The sequence below is a fragment of the Schistocerca nitens genome, chromosome 9 (genome assembly GCF_023898315.1).
Source record: "Schistocerca nitens isolate TAMUIC-IGC-003100 chromosome 9, iqSchNite1.1, whole genome shotgun sequence".
In the NCBI taxonomy this organism is placed as follows: Eukaryota; Metazoa; Arthropoda; class Insecta; order Orthoptera; family Acrididae; genus Schistocerca; species Schistocerca nitens.
In genome coordinates, this window is record NC_064622.1 from 147,152,027 (window position 1) to 147,164,681 (window position 12,655).

Sequence of the window (12,655 nt, forward strand, 5' to 3'; positions counted from 1 at the left end):
ATTTACCGCAATCGTCTCGAGATGCAGCTGCGAGATGCTCAGGATTAACATTGCACTCCACGAAGGTGGAGACATTCGAATCCACTGCCTAGCTACGCGCCCGCAACTAACAAAATGCCGACCCTGCCAGGATTCGAACCTGGAATCTTCTGATCCGTAGTCAGACGCGTTATCCGTTGCGAAACAGGGCCACTGTTTGCGTTTTCTACCACGAGGCGGGTGCACATCGCAAAGCAACGTGTTCTCCGTGGCTCGGCAACTGCATGTCGTCCACTGACAACGGCGGCGCGGCCACTCTGGTCTTGCGCACTCTGCAGGGAGCTGCCAAGGAAGGCATCTCTCCTCCAGCTGCTCGGCCACGGTGCGCCTGCACGGCTTAGAGCTTGCCACACATCTGCCCTCGCTGTTGGACAGGTAGCAGAAGGCAAGGCGCGCGTTTTTCTGCATTTTTTCGGCGATGACAAGCGGTTGATATGCTTGTAAGTGTAGCATATGAAGCAAGAATCGAATGAGGCATTCGTAGACAGGTGCTAAATTCGCAGTATGGCCGCAGGTGACGATCTTATGACGGGTGTGCAGCCACAACAGGTTGGCAGCAAAGTGAGTATCGCTAACTGAAAGCTCTCTGCTGTAGCCCCAGTGGCGCAATTGGTTAGCGCACGGTACTTATAAGGCAGTAGCCGTGAGCAATGCCGGGGTTGTGAGTTCGAGCCTCACCTGGGGCACACTTTTATTTCGTAGCAGCTGACTCTGAAAGCATCGGGACGCGAGAGTTGAGATGTATCACCTGCTTGAGAAACATAAGTGTGCGTGCATTATAGCCACCGATCGCGTGTTCCTCGGTAGTATAGTGGTTAGTATCCCCGCCTGTCACGCGGGAGACCGGGGTTCGATTCCCCGCCGGGGAGGTGCGATTTTTGTATCGCGAAAGTTGCACGCGTGGCCCGAAAGGACATTAACGTTGCGATCAAGGAATGTAGTTACTGCAAAATCGTAAGTAAGTCTGCGTCTTAGGAAGTGTTTCTCGCATTCTTCACACGACGTCGTCGTTTCACGACTTACAGGGGTTGCTGTTGACGCTGAATCAGCTCACCCCAGGCTTAATGATCGAGCTCGAGGCACCCAAGAAAAGGAATAATTTTAGCAGAGCGTGGTTTCGATCCACGGACCTCTGGGTTATGGGCCCAGCACGCTTCCACTGCGCCACTCTGCTGCGTGGAGCCGTCCGCGCTCTTCGGTGCGTGACATGGGACACTTGGAAAGCGTTGTCTGCGTCGGTTTCCCGCGCCTACCGTTTAATTAAGTGCGTAACATCTCTCAGCTTGACTTGTCTCGACTTTGCTCGACTGACGCTACGCTGACGCTTGCACGAAGCGATATTTACCGCAATCGTCTCGAGATGCAGCTGCGAGATGCTCAGGATTAACATTGCACTCCACGAAGGTGGAGACATTCGAATCCACTGCCTAGCTACGCGCCCGCAACTAACAAAATGCCGACCCTGCCAGGATTCGAACCTGGAATCTTCTGATCCGTAGTCAGACGCGTTATCCGTTGCGAAACAGGGCCACTGTTTGCGTTTTCTACCACGAGGCGGGTGCACATCGCAAAGCAACGTGTTCTCCGTGGCTCGGCAACTGCATGTCGTCCACTGACAACGGCGGCGCGGCCACTCTGGTCTTGTGCACTCTGCAGGGAGCTGCCAAGGAAGGCATCTCTCCTCCAGCTGCTCGGCCACGGTGCGCCTGCACGGCTTAGAGCTTGCCACACATCTGCCCTCGCTGTTGGACAGGTAGCAGAAGGCAAGGCGCGCGTTTTTCTGCATTTTTTCGGCGATGACAAGCGGTTGATATGCTTGTAAGTGTAGCATATGAAGCAAGAATCGAATGAGGCATTCGTAGACAGGTGCTAAATTCGCAGTATGGCCGCAGGTGACGATCTTATGACGGGTGTGCAGCCACAACAGGTTGGCAGCAAAGTGAGTATCGCTAACTGAAAGCTCTCTGCTGTAGCCCCAGTGGCGCAATTGGTTAGCGCACGGTACTTATAAGGCAGTAGCCGTGAGCAATGCCGGGGTTGTGAGTTCGAGCCTCACCTGGGGCACACTTTTATTTCGTAGCAGCTGACTCTGAAAGCATCGGGACGCGAGAGTTGAGATGTATCACCTGCTTGAGAAACATAAGTGTGCGTGCATTATAGCCACCGATCGCGTGTTCCTCGGTAGTATAGTGGTTAGTATCCCCGCCTGTCACGCGGGAGACCGGGGTTCGATTCCCCGCCGGGGAGGTGCGATTTTTGTATCGCGAAAGTTGCACGCGTGGCCCGAAAGGACATTAACGTTGCGATCAAGGAATGTAGTTACTGCAAAATCGTAAGTAAGTCTGCGTCTTAGGAAGTGTTTCTCGCATTCTTCACACGACGTCGTCGTTTCACGACTTACAGGGGTTGCTGTTGACGCTGAATCAGCTCACCCCAGGCTTAATGATCGAGCTCGAGGCACCCAAGAAAAGGAATAATTTTAGCAGAGCGTGGTTTCGATCCACGGACCTCTGGGTTATGGGCCCAGCACGCTTCCACTGCGCCACTCTGCTGCGTGGAGCCGTCCGCGCTCTTCGGTGCGTGACATGGGACACTTGGAAAGCGTTGTCTGCGTCGGTTTCCCGCGCCTACCGTTTAATTAAGTGCGTAACATCTCTCAGCTTGACTTGTCTCGACTTTGCTCGACTGACGCTACGCTGACGCTTGCACGAAGCGATATTTACCGCAATCGTCTCGAGATGCAGCTGCGAGATGCTCAGGATTAACATTGCACTCCACGAAGGTGGAGACATTCGAATCCACTGCCTAGCTACGCGCCCGCAACTAACAAAATGCCGACCCTGCCAGGATTCGAACCTGGAATCTTCTGATCCGTAGTCAGACGCGTTATCCGTTGCGAAACAGGGCCACTGTTTGCGTTTTCTACCACGAGGCGGGTGCACATCGCAAAGCAACGTGTTCTCCGTGGCTCGGCAACTGCATGTCGTCCACTGACAACGGCGGCGCGGCCACTCTGGTCTTGCGCACTCTGCAGGGAGCTGCCAAGGAAGGCATCTCTCCTCCAGCTGCTCGGCCACGGTGCGCCTGCACGGCTTAGAGCTTGCCACACATCTGCCCTCGCTGTTGGACAGGTAGCAGAAGGCAAGGCGCGCGTTTTTCTGCATTTTTTCGGCGATGACAAGCGGTTGATATGCTTGTAAGTGTAGCATATGAAGCAAGAATCGAATGAGGCATTCGTAGACAGGTGCTAAATTCGCAGTATGGCCGCAGGTGACGATCTTATGACGGGTGTGCAGCCACAACAGGTTGGCAGCAAAGTGAGTATCGCTAACTGAAAGCTCTCTGCTGTAGCCCCAGTGGCGCAATTGGTTAGCGCACGGTACTTATAAGGCAGTAGCCGTGAGCAATGCCGGGGTTGTGAGTTCGAGCCTCACCTGGGGCACACTTTTATTTCGTAGCAGCTGACTCTGAAAGCATCGGGACGCGAGAGTTGAGATGTATCACCTGCTTGAGAAACATAAGTGTGCGTGCATTATAGCCACCGATCGCGTGTTCCTCGGTAGTATAGTGGTTAGTATCCCCGCCTGTCACGCGGGAGACCGGGGTTCGATTCCCCGCCGGGGAGGTGCGATTTTTATATCGCGAAAGTTGCACGCGTGGCCCGAAAGGACATTAACGTTGCGATCAAGGAATGTAGTTACTGCAAAATCGTAAGTAAGTCTGCGTCTTAGGAAGTGTTTCTCGCATTCTTCACACGACGTCGTCGTTTCACGACTTACAGGGGTTGCTGTTGACGCTGAATCAGCTCACCCCAGGCTTAATGATCGAGCTCGAGGCACCCAAGAAAAGGAATAATTTTAGCAGAGCGTGGTTTCGATCCACGGACCTCTGGGTTATGGGCCCAGCACGCTTCCACTGCGCCACTCTGCTGCGTGGAGCCGTCCGCGCTCTTCGGTGCTTGACATGGGACACTTGGAAAGCGTTGTCTGCGTCGGTTTCCCGCGCCTACCGTTTAATTAAGTGCGTAACATCTCTCAGCTTGACTTGTCTCGACTTTGCTCGACTGACGCTACGCTGACGCTTGCACGAAGCGATATTTACCGCAATCGTCTCGAGATGCAGCTGCGAGATGCTCAGGATTAACATTGCACTCCACGAAGGTGGAGACATTCGAATCCACTGCCTAGCTACGCGCCCGCAACTAACAAAATGCCGACCCTGCCAGGATTCGAACCTGGAATCTTCTGATCCGTAGTCAGACGCGTTATCCGTTGCGAAACAGGGCCACTGTTTGCGTTTTCTACCACGAGGCGGGTGCACATCGCAAAGCAACGTGTTCTCCGTGGCTCGGCAACTGCATGTCGTCCACTGACAACGGCGGCGCGGCCACTCTGGTCTTGCGCACTCTGCAGGGAGCTGCCAAGGAAGGCATCTCTCCTCCAGCTGCTCGGCCACGGTGCGCCTGCACGGCTTAGAGCTTGCCACACATCTGCCCTCGCTGTTGGACAGGTAGCAGAAGGCAAGGCGCGCGTTTTTCTGCATTTTTTCGGCGATGACAAGCGGTTGATATGCTTGTAAGTGTAGCATATGAAGCAAGAATCGAATGAGGCATTCGTAGACAGGTGCTAAATTCGCAGTATGGCCGCAGGTGACGATCTTATGACGGGTGTGCAGCCACAACAGGTTGGCAGCAAAGTGAGTATCGCTAACTGAAAGCTCTCTGCTGTAGCCCCAGTGGCGCAATTGGTTAGCGCACGGTACTTATAAGGCAGTAGCCGTGAGCAATGCCGGGGTTGTGAGTTCGAGCCTCACCTGGGGCACACTTTTATTTCGTAGCAGCTGACTCTGAAAGCATCGGGACGCGAGAGTTGAGATGTATCACCTGCTTGAGAAACATAAGTGTGCGTGCATTATAGCCACCGATCGCGTGTTCCTCGGTAGTATAGTGGTTAGTATCCCCGCCTGTCACGCGGGAGACCGGGGTTCGATTCCCCGCCGGGGAGGTGCGATTTTTGTATCGCGAAAGTTGCACGCGTGGCCCGAAAGGACATTAACGTTGCGATCAAGGAATGTAGTTACTGCAAAATCGTAAGTAAGTCTGCGTCTTAGGAAGTGTTTCTCGCATTCTTCACACGACGTCGTCGTTTCACGACTTACAGGGGTTGCTGTTGACGCTGAATCAGCTCACCCCAGGCTTAATGATCGAGCTCGAGGCACCCAAGAAAAGGAATAATTTTAGCAGAGCGTGGTTTCGATCCACGGACCTCTGGGTTATGGGCCCAGCACGCTTCCACTGCGCCACTCTGCTGCGTGGAGCCGTCCGCGCTCTTCGGTGCGTGACATGGGACACTTGGAAAGCGTTGTCTGCGTCGGTTTCCCGCGCCTACCGTTTAATTAAGTGCGTAACATCTCTCAGCTTGACTTGTCTCGACTTTGCTCGACTGACGCTACGCTGACGCTTGCACGAAGCGATATTTACCGCAATCGTCTCGAGATGCAGCTGCGAGATGCTCAGGATTAACATTGCACTCCACGAAGGTGGAGACATTCGAATCCACTGCCTAGCTACGCGCCCGCAACTAACAAAATGCCGACCCTGCCAGGATTCGAACCTGGAATCTTCTGATCCGTAGTCAGACGCGTTATCCGTTGCGAAACAGGGCCACTGTTTGCGTTTTCTACCACGAGGCGGGTGCACATCGCAAAGCAACGTGTTCTCCGTGGCTCGGCAACTGCATGTCGTCCACTGACAACGGCGGCGCGGCCACTCTGGTCTTGCGCACTCTGCAGGGAGCTGCCAAGGAAGGCATCTCTCCTCCAGCTGCTCGGCCACGGTGCGCCTGCACGGCTTAGAGCTTGCCACACATCTGCCCTCGCTGTTGGACAGGTAGCAGAAGGCAAGGCGCGCGTTTTTCTGCATTTTTTCGGCGATGACAAGCGGTTGATATGCTTGTAAGTGTAGCATATGAAGCAAGAATCGAATGAGGCATTCGTAGACAGGTGCTAAATTCGCAGTATGGCCGCAGGTGACGATCTTATGACGGGTGTGCAGCCACAACAGGTTGGCAGCAAAGTGAGTATCGCTAACTGAAAGCTCTCTGCTGTAGCCCCAGTGGCGCAATTGGTTAGCGCACGGTACTTATAAGGCAGTAGCCGTGAGCAATGCCGGGGTTGTGAGTTCGAGCCTCACCTGGGGCACACTTTTATTTCGTAGCAGCTGACTCTGAAAGCATCGGGACGCGAGAGTTGAGATGTATCACCTGCTTGAGAAACATAAGTGTGCGTGCATTATAGCCACCGATCGCGTGTTCCTCGGTAGTATAGTGGTTAGTATCCCCGCCTGTCACGCGGGAGACCGGGGTTCGATTCCCCGCCGGGGAGGTGCGATTTTTATATCGCGAAAGTTGCACGCGTGGCCCGAAAGGACATTAACGTTGCGATCAAGGAATGTAGTTACTGCAAAATCGTAAGTAAGTCTGCGTCTTAGGAAGTGTTTCTCGCATTCTTCACACGACGTCGTCGTTTCACGACTTACAGGGGTTGCTGTTGACGCTGAATCAGCTCACCCCAGGCTTAATGATCGAGCTCGAGGCACCCAAGAAAAGGAATAATTTTAGCAGAGCGTGGTTTCGATCCACGGACCTCTGGGTTATGGGCCCAGCACGCTTCCACTGCGCCACTCTGCTGCGTGGAGCCGTCCGCGCTCTTCGGTGCGTGACATGGGACACTTGGAAAGCGTTGTCTGCGTCGGTTTCCCGCGCCTACCGTTTAATTAAGTGCGTAACATCTCTCAGCTTGACTTGTCTCGACTTTGCTCGACTGACGCTACGCTGACGCTTGCACGAAGCGATATTTACCGCAATCGTCTCGAGATGCAGCTGCGAGATGCTCAGGATTAACATTGCACTCCACGAAGGTGGAGACATTCGAATCCACTGCCTAGCTACGCGCCCGCAACTAACAAAATGCCGACCCTGCCAGGATTCGAACCTGGAATCTTCTGATCCGTAGTCAGACGCGTTATCCGTTGCGAAACAGGGCCACTGTTTGCGTTTTCTACCACGAGGCGGGTGCACATCGCAAAGCAACGTGTTCTCCGTGGCTCGGCAACTGCATGTCGTCCACTGACAACGGCGGCGCGGCCACTCTGGTCTTGCGCACTCTGCAGGGAGCTGCCAAGGAAGGCATCTCTCCTCCAGCTGCTCGGCCACGGTGCGCCTGCACGGCTTAGAGCTTGCCACACATCTGCCCTCGCTGTTGGACAGGTAGCAGAAGGCAAGGCGCGCGTTTTTCTGCATTTTTTCGGCGATGACAAGCGGTTGATATGCTTGTAAGTGTAGCATATGAAGCAAGAATCGGATGAGGCATTCGTAGACAGGTGCTAAATTCGCAGTATGGCCGCAGGTGACGATCTTATGACGGGTGTGCAGCCACAACAGGTTGGCAGCAAAGTGAGTATCGCTAACTGAAAGCTCTCTGCTGTAGCCCCAGTGGCGCAATTGGTTAGCGCACGGTACTTATAAGGCAGTAGCCGTGAGCAATGCCGGGGTTGTGAGTTCGAGCCTCACCTGGGGCACACTTTTATTTCGTAGCAGCTGACTCTGAAAGCATCGGGACGCGAGAGTTGAGATGTATCACCTGCTTGAGAAACATAAGTGTGCGTGCATTATAGCCACCGATCGCGTGTTCCTCGGTAGTATAGTGGTTAGTATCCCCGCCTGTCACGCGGGAGACCGGGGTTCGATTCCCCGCCGGGGAGGTGCGATTTTTATATCGCGAAAGTTGCACGCGTGGCCCGAAAGGACATTAACGTTGCGATCAAGGAATGTAGTTACTGCAAAATCGTAAGTAAGTCTGCGTCTTAGGAAGTGTTTCTCGCATTCTTCACACGACGTCGTCGTTTCACGACTTACAGGGGTTGCTGTTGACGCTGAATCAGCTCACCCCAGGCTTAATGATCGAGCTCGAGGCACCCAAGAAAAGGAATAATTTTAGCAGAGCGTGGTTTCGATCCACGGACCTCTGGGTTATGGGCCCAGCACGCTTCCACTGCGCCACTCTGCTGCGTGGAGCCGTCCGCGCTCTTCGGTGCGTGACATGGGACACTTGGAAAGCGTTGTCTGCGTCGGTTTCCCGCGCCTACCGTTTAATTAAGTGCGTAACATCTCTCAGCTTGACTTGTCTCGACTTTGCTCGACTGACGCTACGCTGACGCTTGCACGAAGCGATATTTACCGCAATCGTCTCGAGATGCAGCTGCGAGATGCTCAGGATTAACATTGCACTCCACGAAGGTGGAGACATTCGAATCCACTGCCTAGCTACGCGCCCGCAACTAACAAAATGCCGACCCTGCCAGGATTCGAACCTGGAATCTTCTGATCCGTAGTCAGACGCGTTATCCGTTGCGAAACAGGGCCACTGTTTGCGTTTTCTACCACGAGGCGGGTGCACATCGCAAAGCAACGTGTTCTCCGTGGCTCGGCAACTGCATGTCGTCCACTGACAACGGCGGCGCGGCCACTCTGGTCTTGCGCACTCTGCAGGGAGCTGCCAAGGAAGGCATCTCTCCTCCAGCTGCTCGGCCACGGTGCGCCTGCACGGCTTAGAGCTTGCCACACATCTGCCCTCGCTGTTGGACAGGTAGCAGAAGGCAAGGCGCGCGTTTTTCTGCATTTTTTCGGCGATGACAAGCGGTTGATATGCTTGTAAGTGTAGCATATGAAGCAAGAATCGGATGAGGCATTCGTAGACAGGTGCTAAATTCGCAGTATGGCCGCAGGTGACGATCTTATGACGGGTGTGCAGCCACAACAGGTTGGCAGCAAAGTGAGTATCGCTAACTGAAAGCTCTCTGCTGTAGCCCCAGTGGCGCAATTGGTTAGCGCACGGTACTTATAAGGCAGTAGCCGTGAGCAATGCCGGGGTTGTGAGTTCGAGCCTCACCTGGGGCACACTTTTATTTCGTAGCAGCTGACTCTGAAAGCATCGGGACGCGAGAGTTGAGATGTATCACCTGCTTGAGAAACATAAGTGTGCGTGCATTATAGCCACCGATCGCGTGTTCCTCGGTAGTATAGTGGTTAGTATCCCCGCCTGTCACGCGGGAGACCGGGGTTCGATTCCCCGCCGGGGAGGTGCGATTTTTATATCGCGAAAGTTGCACGCGTGGCCCGAAAGGACATTAACGTTGCGATCAAGGAATGTAGTTACTGCAAAATCGTAAGTAAGTCTGCGTCTTAGGAAGTGTTTCTCGCATTCTTCACACGACGTCGTCGTTTCACGACTTACAGGGGTTGCTGTTGACGCTGAATCAGCTCACCCCAGGCTTAATGATCGAGCTCGAGGCACCCAAGAAAAGGAATAATTTTAGCAGAGCGTGGTTTCGATCCACGGACCTCTGGGTTATGGGCCCAGCACGCTTCCACTGCGCCACTCTGCTGCGTGGAGCCGTCCGCGCTCTTCGGTGCGTGACATGGGACACTTGGAAAGCGTTGTCTGCGTCGGTTTCCCGCGCCTACCGTTTAATTAAGTGCGTAACATCTCTCAGCTTGACTTGTCTCGACTTTGCTCGACTGACGCTACGCTGACGCTTGCACGAAGCGATATTTACCGCAATCGTCTCGAGATGCAGCTGCGAGATGCTCAGGATTAACATTGCACTCCACGAAGGTGGAGACATTCGAATCCACTGCCTAGCTACGCGCCCGCAACTAACAAAATGCCGACCCTGCCAGGATTCGAACCTGGAATCTTCTGATCCGTAGTCAGACGCGTTATCCGTTGCGAAACAGGGCCACTGTTTGCGTTTTCTACCACGAGGCGGGTGCACATCGCAAAGCAACGTGTTCTCCGTGGCTCGGCAACTGCATGTCGTCCACTGACAACGGCGGCGCGGCCACTCTGGTCTTGCGCACTCTGCAGGGAGCTGCCAAGGAAGGCATCTCTCCTCCAGCTGCTCGGCCACGGTGCGCCTGCACGGCTTAGAGCTTGCCACACATCTGCCCTCGCTGTTGGACAGGTAGCAGAAGGCAAGGCGCGCGTTTTTCTGCATTTTTTCGGCGATGACAAGCGGTTGATATGCTTGTAAGTGTAGCATATGAAGCAAGAATCGAATGAGGCATTCGTAGACAGGTGCTAAATTCGCAGTATGGCCGCAGGTGACGATCTTATGACGGGTGTGCAGCCACAACAGGTTGGCAGCAAAGTGAGTATCGCTAACTGAAAGCTCTCTGCTGTAGCCCCAGTGGCGCAATTGGTTAGCGCACGGTACTTATAAGGCAGTAGCCGTGAGCAATGCCGGGGTTGTGAGTTCGAGCCTCACCTGGGGCACACTTTTATTTCGTAGCAGCTGACTCTGAAAGCATCGGGACGCGAGAGTTGAGATGTATCACCTGCTTGAGAAACATAAGTGTGCGTGCATTATAGCCACCGATCGCGTGTTCCTCGGTAGTATAGTGGTTAGTATCCCCGCCTGTCACGCGGGAGACCGGGGTTCGATTCCCCGCCGGGGAGGTGCGATTTTTATATCGCGAAAGTTGCACGCGTGGCCCGAAAGGACATTAACGTTGCGATCAAGGAATGTAGTTACTGCAAAATCGTAAGTAAGTCTGCGTCTTAGGAAGTGTTTCTCGCATTCTTCACACGACGTCGTCGTTTCACGACTTACAGGGGTTGCTGTTGACGCTGAATCAGCTCACCCCAGGCTTAATGATCGAGCTCGAGGCACCCAAGAAAAGGAATAATTTTAGCAGAGCGTGGTTTCGATCCACGGACCTCTGGGTTATGGGCCCAGCACGCTTCCACTGCGCCACTCTGCTGCGTGGAGCCGTCCGCGCTCTTCGGTGCGTGACATGGGACACTTGGAAAGCGTTGTCTGCGTCGGTTTCCCGCGCCTACCGTTTAATTAAGTGCGTAACATCTCTCAGCTTGACTTGTCTCGACTTTGCTCGACTGACGCTACGCTGACGCTTGCACGAAGCGATATTTACCGCAATCGTCTCGAGATGCAGCTGCGAGATGCTCAGGATTAACATTGCACTCCACGAAGGTGGAGACATTCGAATCCACTGCCTAGCTACGCGCCCGCAACTAACAAAATGCCGACCCTGCCAGGATTCGAACCTGGAATCTTCTGATCCGTAGTCAGACGCGTTATCCGTTGCGAAACAGGGCCACTGTTTGCGTTTTCTACCACGAGGCGGGTGCACATCGCAAAGCAACGTGTTCTCCGTGGCTCGGCAACTGCATGTCGTCCACTGACAACGGCGGCGCGGCCACTCTGGTCTTGCGCACTCTGCAGGGAGCTGCCAAGGAAGGCATCTCTCCTCCAGCTGCTCGGCCACGGTGCGCCTGCACGGCTTAGAGCTTGCCACACATCTGCCCTCGCTGTTGGACAGGTAGCAGAAGGCAAGGCGCGCGTTTTTCTGCATTTTTTCGGCGATGACAAGCGGTTGATATGCTTGTAAGTGTAGCATATGAAGCAAGAATCGGATGAGGCATTCGTAGACAGGTGCTAAATTCGCAGTATGGCCGCAGGTGACGATCTTATGACGGGTGTGCAGCCACAACAGGTTGGCAGCAAAGTGAGTATCGCTAACTGAAAGCTCTCTGCTGTAGCCCCAGTGGCGCAATTGGTTAGCGCACGGTACTTATAAGGCAGTAGCCGTGAGCAATGCCGGGGTTGTGAGTTCGAGCCTCACCTGGGGCACACTTTTATTTCGTAGCAGCTGACTCTGAAAGCATCGGGACGCGAGAGTTGAGATGTATCACCTGCTTGAGAAACATAAGTGTGCGTGCATTATAGCCACCGATCGCGTGTTCCTCGGTAGTATAGTGGTTAGTATCCCCGCCTGTCACGCGGGAGACCGGGGTTCGATTCCCCGCCGGGGAGGTGCGATTTTTATATCGCGAAAGTTGCACGCGTGGCCCGAAAGGACATTAACGTTGCGATCAAGGAATGTAGTTACTGCAAAATCGTAAGTAAGTCTGCGTCTTAGGAAGTGTTTCTCGCATTCTTCACACGACGTCGTCGTTTCACGACTTACAGGGGTTGCTGTTGACGCTGAATCAGCTCACCCCAGGCTTAATGATCGAGCTCGAGGCACCCAAGAAAAGGAATAATTTTAGCAGAGCGTGGTTTCGATCCACGGACCTCTGGGTTATGGGCCCAGCACGCTTCCACTGCGCCACTCTGCTGCGTGGAGCCGTCCGCGCTCTTCGGTGCGTGACATGGGACACTTGGAAAGCGTTGTCTGCGTCGGTTTCCCGCGCCTACCGTTTAATTAAGTGCGTAACATCTCTCAGCTTGACTTGTCTCGACTTTGCTCGACTGACGCTACGCTGACGCTTGCACGAAGCGATATTTACCGCAATCGTCTCGAGATGCAGCTGCGAGATGCTCAGGATTAACATTGCACTCCACGAAGGTGGAGACATTCGAATCCACTGCCTAGCTACGCGCCCGCAACTAACAAAATGCCGACCCTGCCAGGATTCGAACCTGGAATCTTCTGATCCGTAGTCAGACGCGTTATCCGTTGCGAAACAGGGCCACTGTTTGCGTTTTCTACCACGAGGCGGGTGCACATCGCAAAGCAACGTGTTCTCCGTGGCT

General features: G+C 54.1%; 37 non-coding genes across 37 annotated transcripts; 18 read left to right on the forward strand and 19 right to left on the reverse strand.

Annotated features, from left to right (window-relative positions):
• Positions 1–118: 118 nt before the first annotated feature.
• Positions 119–191, reverse strand: Trnar-acg (transfer RNA arginine (anticodon ACG)). The gene has a single exon. It is a non-coding gene; the product is annotated as a tRNA-Arg (tRNA).
• A 442-nt stretch (positions 192–633) lies between these two features.
• Positions 634–725, forward strand: Trnai-uau (transfer RNA isoleucine (anticodon UAU)). The gene is given in 2 exon segments: positions 634–671; positions 690–725. It is a non-coding gene; the product is annotated as a tRNA-Ile (tRNA).
• Positions 726–836: 111 nt separating this feature from the next.
• Positions 837–908, forward strand: Trnad-guc (transfer RNA aspartic acid (anticodon GUC)). Its single transcript has one exon. It is a non-coding gene; the product is annotated as a tRNA-Asp (tRNA).
• A 233-nt stretch (positions 909–1,141) lies between these two features.
• Positions 1,142–1,213, reverse strand: Trnam-cau (transfer RNA methionine (anticodon CAU)). Its single transcript has one exon. It is a non-coding gene; the product is annotated as a tRNA-Met (tRNA).
• A 283-nt stretch (positions 1,214–1,496) lies between these two features.
• Trnar-acg (transfer RNA arginine (anticodon ACG)) lies at positions 1,497–1,569 on the reverse strand. The gene has a single exon. It is a non-coding gene; the product is annotated as a tRNA-Arg (tRNA).
• Positions 1,570–2,011: 442 nt separating this feature from the next.
• On the forward strand, positions 2,012–2,103 carry Trnai-uau (transfer RNA isoleucine (anticodon UAU)). Its single transcript is given in 2 exon segments — positions 2,012–2,049; positions 2,068–2,103. It is a non-coding gene; the product is annotated as a tRNA-Ile (tRNA).
• Positions 2,104–2,214: 111 nt separating this feature from the next.
• On the forward strand, positions 2,215–2,286 carry Trnad-guc (transfer RNA aspartic acid (anticodon GUC)). The gene has a single exon. It is a non-coding gene; the product is annotated as a tRNA-Asp (tRNA).
• A 233-nt stretch (positions 2,287–2,519) lies between these two features.
• Positions 2,520–2,591, reverse strand: Trnam-cau (transfer RNA methionine (anticodon CAU)). Its single transcript has one exon. It is a non-coding gene; the product is annotated as a tRNA-Met (tRNA).
• A 283-nt stretch (positions 2,592–2,874) lies between these two features.
• Trnar-acg (transfer RNA arginine (anticodon ACG)) lies at positions 2,875–2,947 on the reverse strand. Its single transcript has one exon. It is a non-coding gene; the product is annotated as a tRNA-Arg (tRNA).
• A 442-nt stretch (positions 2,948–3,389) lies between these two features.
• Positions 3,390–3,481, forward strand: Trnai-uau (transfer RNA isoleucine (anticodon UAU)). The gene is given in 2 exon segments: positions 3,390–3,427; positions 3,446–3,481. It is a non-coding gene; the product is annotated as a tRNA-Ile (tRNA).
• A 111-nt stretch (positions 3,482–3,592) lies between these two features.
• On the forward strand, positions 3,593–3,664 carry Trnad-guc (transfer RNA aspartic acid (anticodon GUC)). The gene has a single exon. It is a non-coding gene; the product is annotated as a tRNA-Asp (tRNA).
• A 233-nt stretch (positions 3,665–3,897) lies between these two features.
• Trnam-cau (transfer RNA methionine (anticodon CAU)) lies at positions 3,898–3,969 on the reverse strand. Its single transcript has one exon. It is a non-coding gene; the product is annotated as a tRNA-Met (tRNA).
• Positions 3,970–4,252: 283 nt separating this feature from the next.
• Trnar-acg (transfer RNA arginine (anticodon ACG)) lies at positions 4,253–4,325 on the reverse strand. Its single transcript has one exon. It is a non-coding gene; the product is annotated as a tRNA-Arg (tRNA).
• Positions 4,326–4,767: 442 nt separating this feature from the next.
• Trnai-uau (transfer RNA isoleucine (anticodon UAU)) lies at positions 4,768–4,859 on the forward strand. The gene is given in 2 exon segments: positions 4,768–4,805; positions 4,824–4,859. It is a non-coding gene; the product is annotated as a tRNA-Ile (tRNA).
• A 111-nt stretch (positions 4,860–4,970) lies between these two features.
• On the forward strand, positions 4,971–5,042 carry Trnad-guc (transfer RNA aspartic acid (anticodon GUC)). The gene has a single exon. It is a non-coding gene; the product is annotated as a tRNA-Asp (tRNA).
• A 233-nt stretch (positions 5,043–5,275) lies between these two features.
• On the reverse strand, positions 5,276–5,347 carry Trnam-cau (transfer RNA methionine (anticodon CAU)). The gene has a single exon. It is a non-coding gene; the product is annotated as a tRNA-Met (tRNA).
• Positions 5,348–5,630: 283 nt separating this feature from the next.
• Positions 5,631–5,703, reverse strand: Trnar-acg (transfer RNA arginine (anticodon ACG)). Its single transcript has one exon. It is a non-coding gene; the product is annotated as a tRNA-Arg (tRNA).
• Positions 5,704–6,145: 442 nt separating this feature from the next.
• On the forward strand, positions 6,146–6,237 carry Trnai-uau (transfer RNA isoleucine (anticodon UAU)). Its single transcript is given in 2 exon segments — positions 6,146–6,183; positions 6,202–6,237. It is a non-coding gene; the product is annotated as a tRNA-Ile (tRNA).
• A 111-nt stretch (positions 6,238–6,348) lies between these two features.
• Positions 6,349–6,420, forward strand: Trnad-guc (transfer RNA aspartic acid (anticodon GUC)). Its single transcript has one exon. It is a non-coding gene; the product is annotated as a tRNA-Asp (tRNA).
• Positions 6,421–6,653: 233 nt separating this feature from the next.
• On the reverse strand, positions 6,654–6,725 carry Trnam-cau (transfer RNA methionine (anticodon CAU)). Its single transcript has one exon. It is a non-coding gene; the product is annotated as a tRNA-Met (tRNA).
• A 283-nt stretch (positions 6,726–7,008) lies between these two features.
• On the reverse strand, positions 7,009–7,081 carry Trnar-acg (transfer RNA arginine (anticodon ACG)). Its single transcript has one exon. It is a non-coding gene; the product is annotated as a tRNA-Arg (tRNA).
• Positions 7,082–7,523: 442 nt separating this feature from the next.
• Positions 7,524–7,615, forward strand: Trnai-uau (transfer RNA isoleucine (anticodon UAU)). The gene is given in 2 exon segments: positions 7,524–7,561; positions 7,580–7,615. It is a non-coding gene; the product is annotated as a tRNA-Ile (tRNA).
• A 111-nt stretch (positions 7,616–7,726) lies between these two features.
• Trnad-guc (transfer RNA aspartic acid (anticodon GUC)) lies at positions 7,727–7,798 on the forward strand. Its single transcript has one exon. It is a non-coding gene; the product is annotated as a tRNA-Asp (tRNA).
• Positions 7,799–8,031: 233 nt separating this feature from the next.
• Positions 8,032–8,103, reverse strand: Trnam-cau (transfer RNA methionine (anticodon CAU)). The gene has a single exon. It is a non-coding gene; the product is annotated as a tRNA-Met (tRNA).
• A 283-nt stretch (positions 8,104–8,386) lies between these two features.
• Positions 8,387–8,459, reverse strand: Trnar-acg (transfer RNA arginine (anticodon ACG)). Its single transcript has one exon. It is a non-coding gene; the product is annotated as a tRNA-Arg (tRNA).
• A 442-nt stretch (positions 8,460–8,901) lies between these two features.
• Positions 8,902–8,993, forward strand: Trnai-uau (transfer RNA isoleucine (anticodon UAU)). The gene is given in 2 exon segments: positions 8,902–8,939; positions 8,958–8,993. It is a non-coding gene; the product is annotated as a tRNA-Ile (tRNA).
• Positions 8,994–9,104: 111 nt separating this feature from the next.
• Trnad-guc (transfer RNA aspartic acid (anticodon GUC)) lies at positions 9,105–9,176 on the forward strand. Its single transcript has one exon. It is a non-coding gene; the product is annotated as a tRNA-Asp (tRNA).
• Positions 9,177–9,409: 233 nt separating this feature from the next.
• On the reverse strand, positions 9,410–9,481 carry Trnam-cau (transfer RNA methionine (anticodon CAU)). Its single transcript has one exon. It is a non-coding gene; the product is annotated as a tRNA-Met (tRNA).
• Positions 9,482–9,764: 283 nt separating this feature from the next.
• Positions 9,765–9,837, reverse strand: Trnar-acg (transfer RNA arginine (anticodon ACG)). Its single transcript has one exon. It is a non-coding gene; the product is annotated as a tRNA-Arg (tRNA).
• Positions 9,838–10,279: 442 nt separating this feature from the next.
• Positions 10,280–10,371, forward strand: Trnai-uau (transfer RNA isoleucine (anticodon UAU)). Its single transcript is given in 2 exon segments — positions 10,280–10,317; positions 10,336–10,371. It is a non-coding gene; the product is annotated as a tRNA-Ile (tRNA).
• A 111-nt stretch (positions 10,372–10,482) lies between these two features.
• Trnad-guc (transfer RNA aspartic acid (anticodon GUC)) lies at positions 10,483–10,554 on the forward strand. The gene has a single exon. It is a non-coding gene; the product is annotated as a tRNA-Asp (tRNA).
• Positions 10,555–10,787: 233 nt separating this feature from the next.
• On the reverse strand, positions 10,788–10,859 carry Trnam-cau (transfer RNA methionine (anticodon CAU)). Its single transcript has one exon. It is a non-coding gene; the product is annotated as a tRNA-Met (tRNA).
• Positions 10,860–11,142: 283 nt separating this feature from the next.
• On the reverse strand, positions 11,143–11,215 carry Trnar-acg (transfer RNA arginine (anticodon ACG)). The gene has a single exon. It is a non-coding gene; the product is annotated as a tRNA-Arg (tRNA).
• Positions 11,216–11,657: 442 nt separating this feature from the next.
• Positions 11,658–11,749, forward strand: Trnai-uau (transfer RNA isoleucine (anticodon UAU)). The gene is given in 2 exon segments: positions 11,658–11,695; positions 11,714–11,749. It is a non-coding gene; the product is annotated as a tRNA-Ile (tRNA).
• Positions 11,750–11,860: 111 nt separating this feature from the next.
• Positions 11,861–11,932, forward strand: Trnad-guc (transfer RNA aspartic acid (anticodon GUC)). The gene has a single exon. It is a non-coding gene; the product is annotated as a tRNA-Asp (tRNA).
• Positions 11,933–12,165: 233 nt separating this feature from the next.
• Positions 12,166–12,237, reverse strand: Trnam-cau (transfer RNA methionine (anticodon CAU)). The gene has a single exon. It is a non-coding gene; the product is annotated as a tRNA-Met (tRNA).
• Positions 12,238–12,520: 283 nt separating this feature from the next.
• Positions 12,521–12,593, reverse strand: Trnar-acg (transfer RNA arginine (anticodon ACG)). Its single transcript has one exon. It is a non-coding gene; the product is annotated as a tRNA-Arg (tRNA).
• Positions 12,594–12,655: the final 62 nt, after the last annotated feature.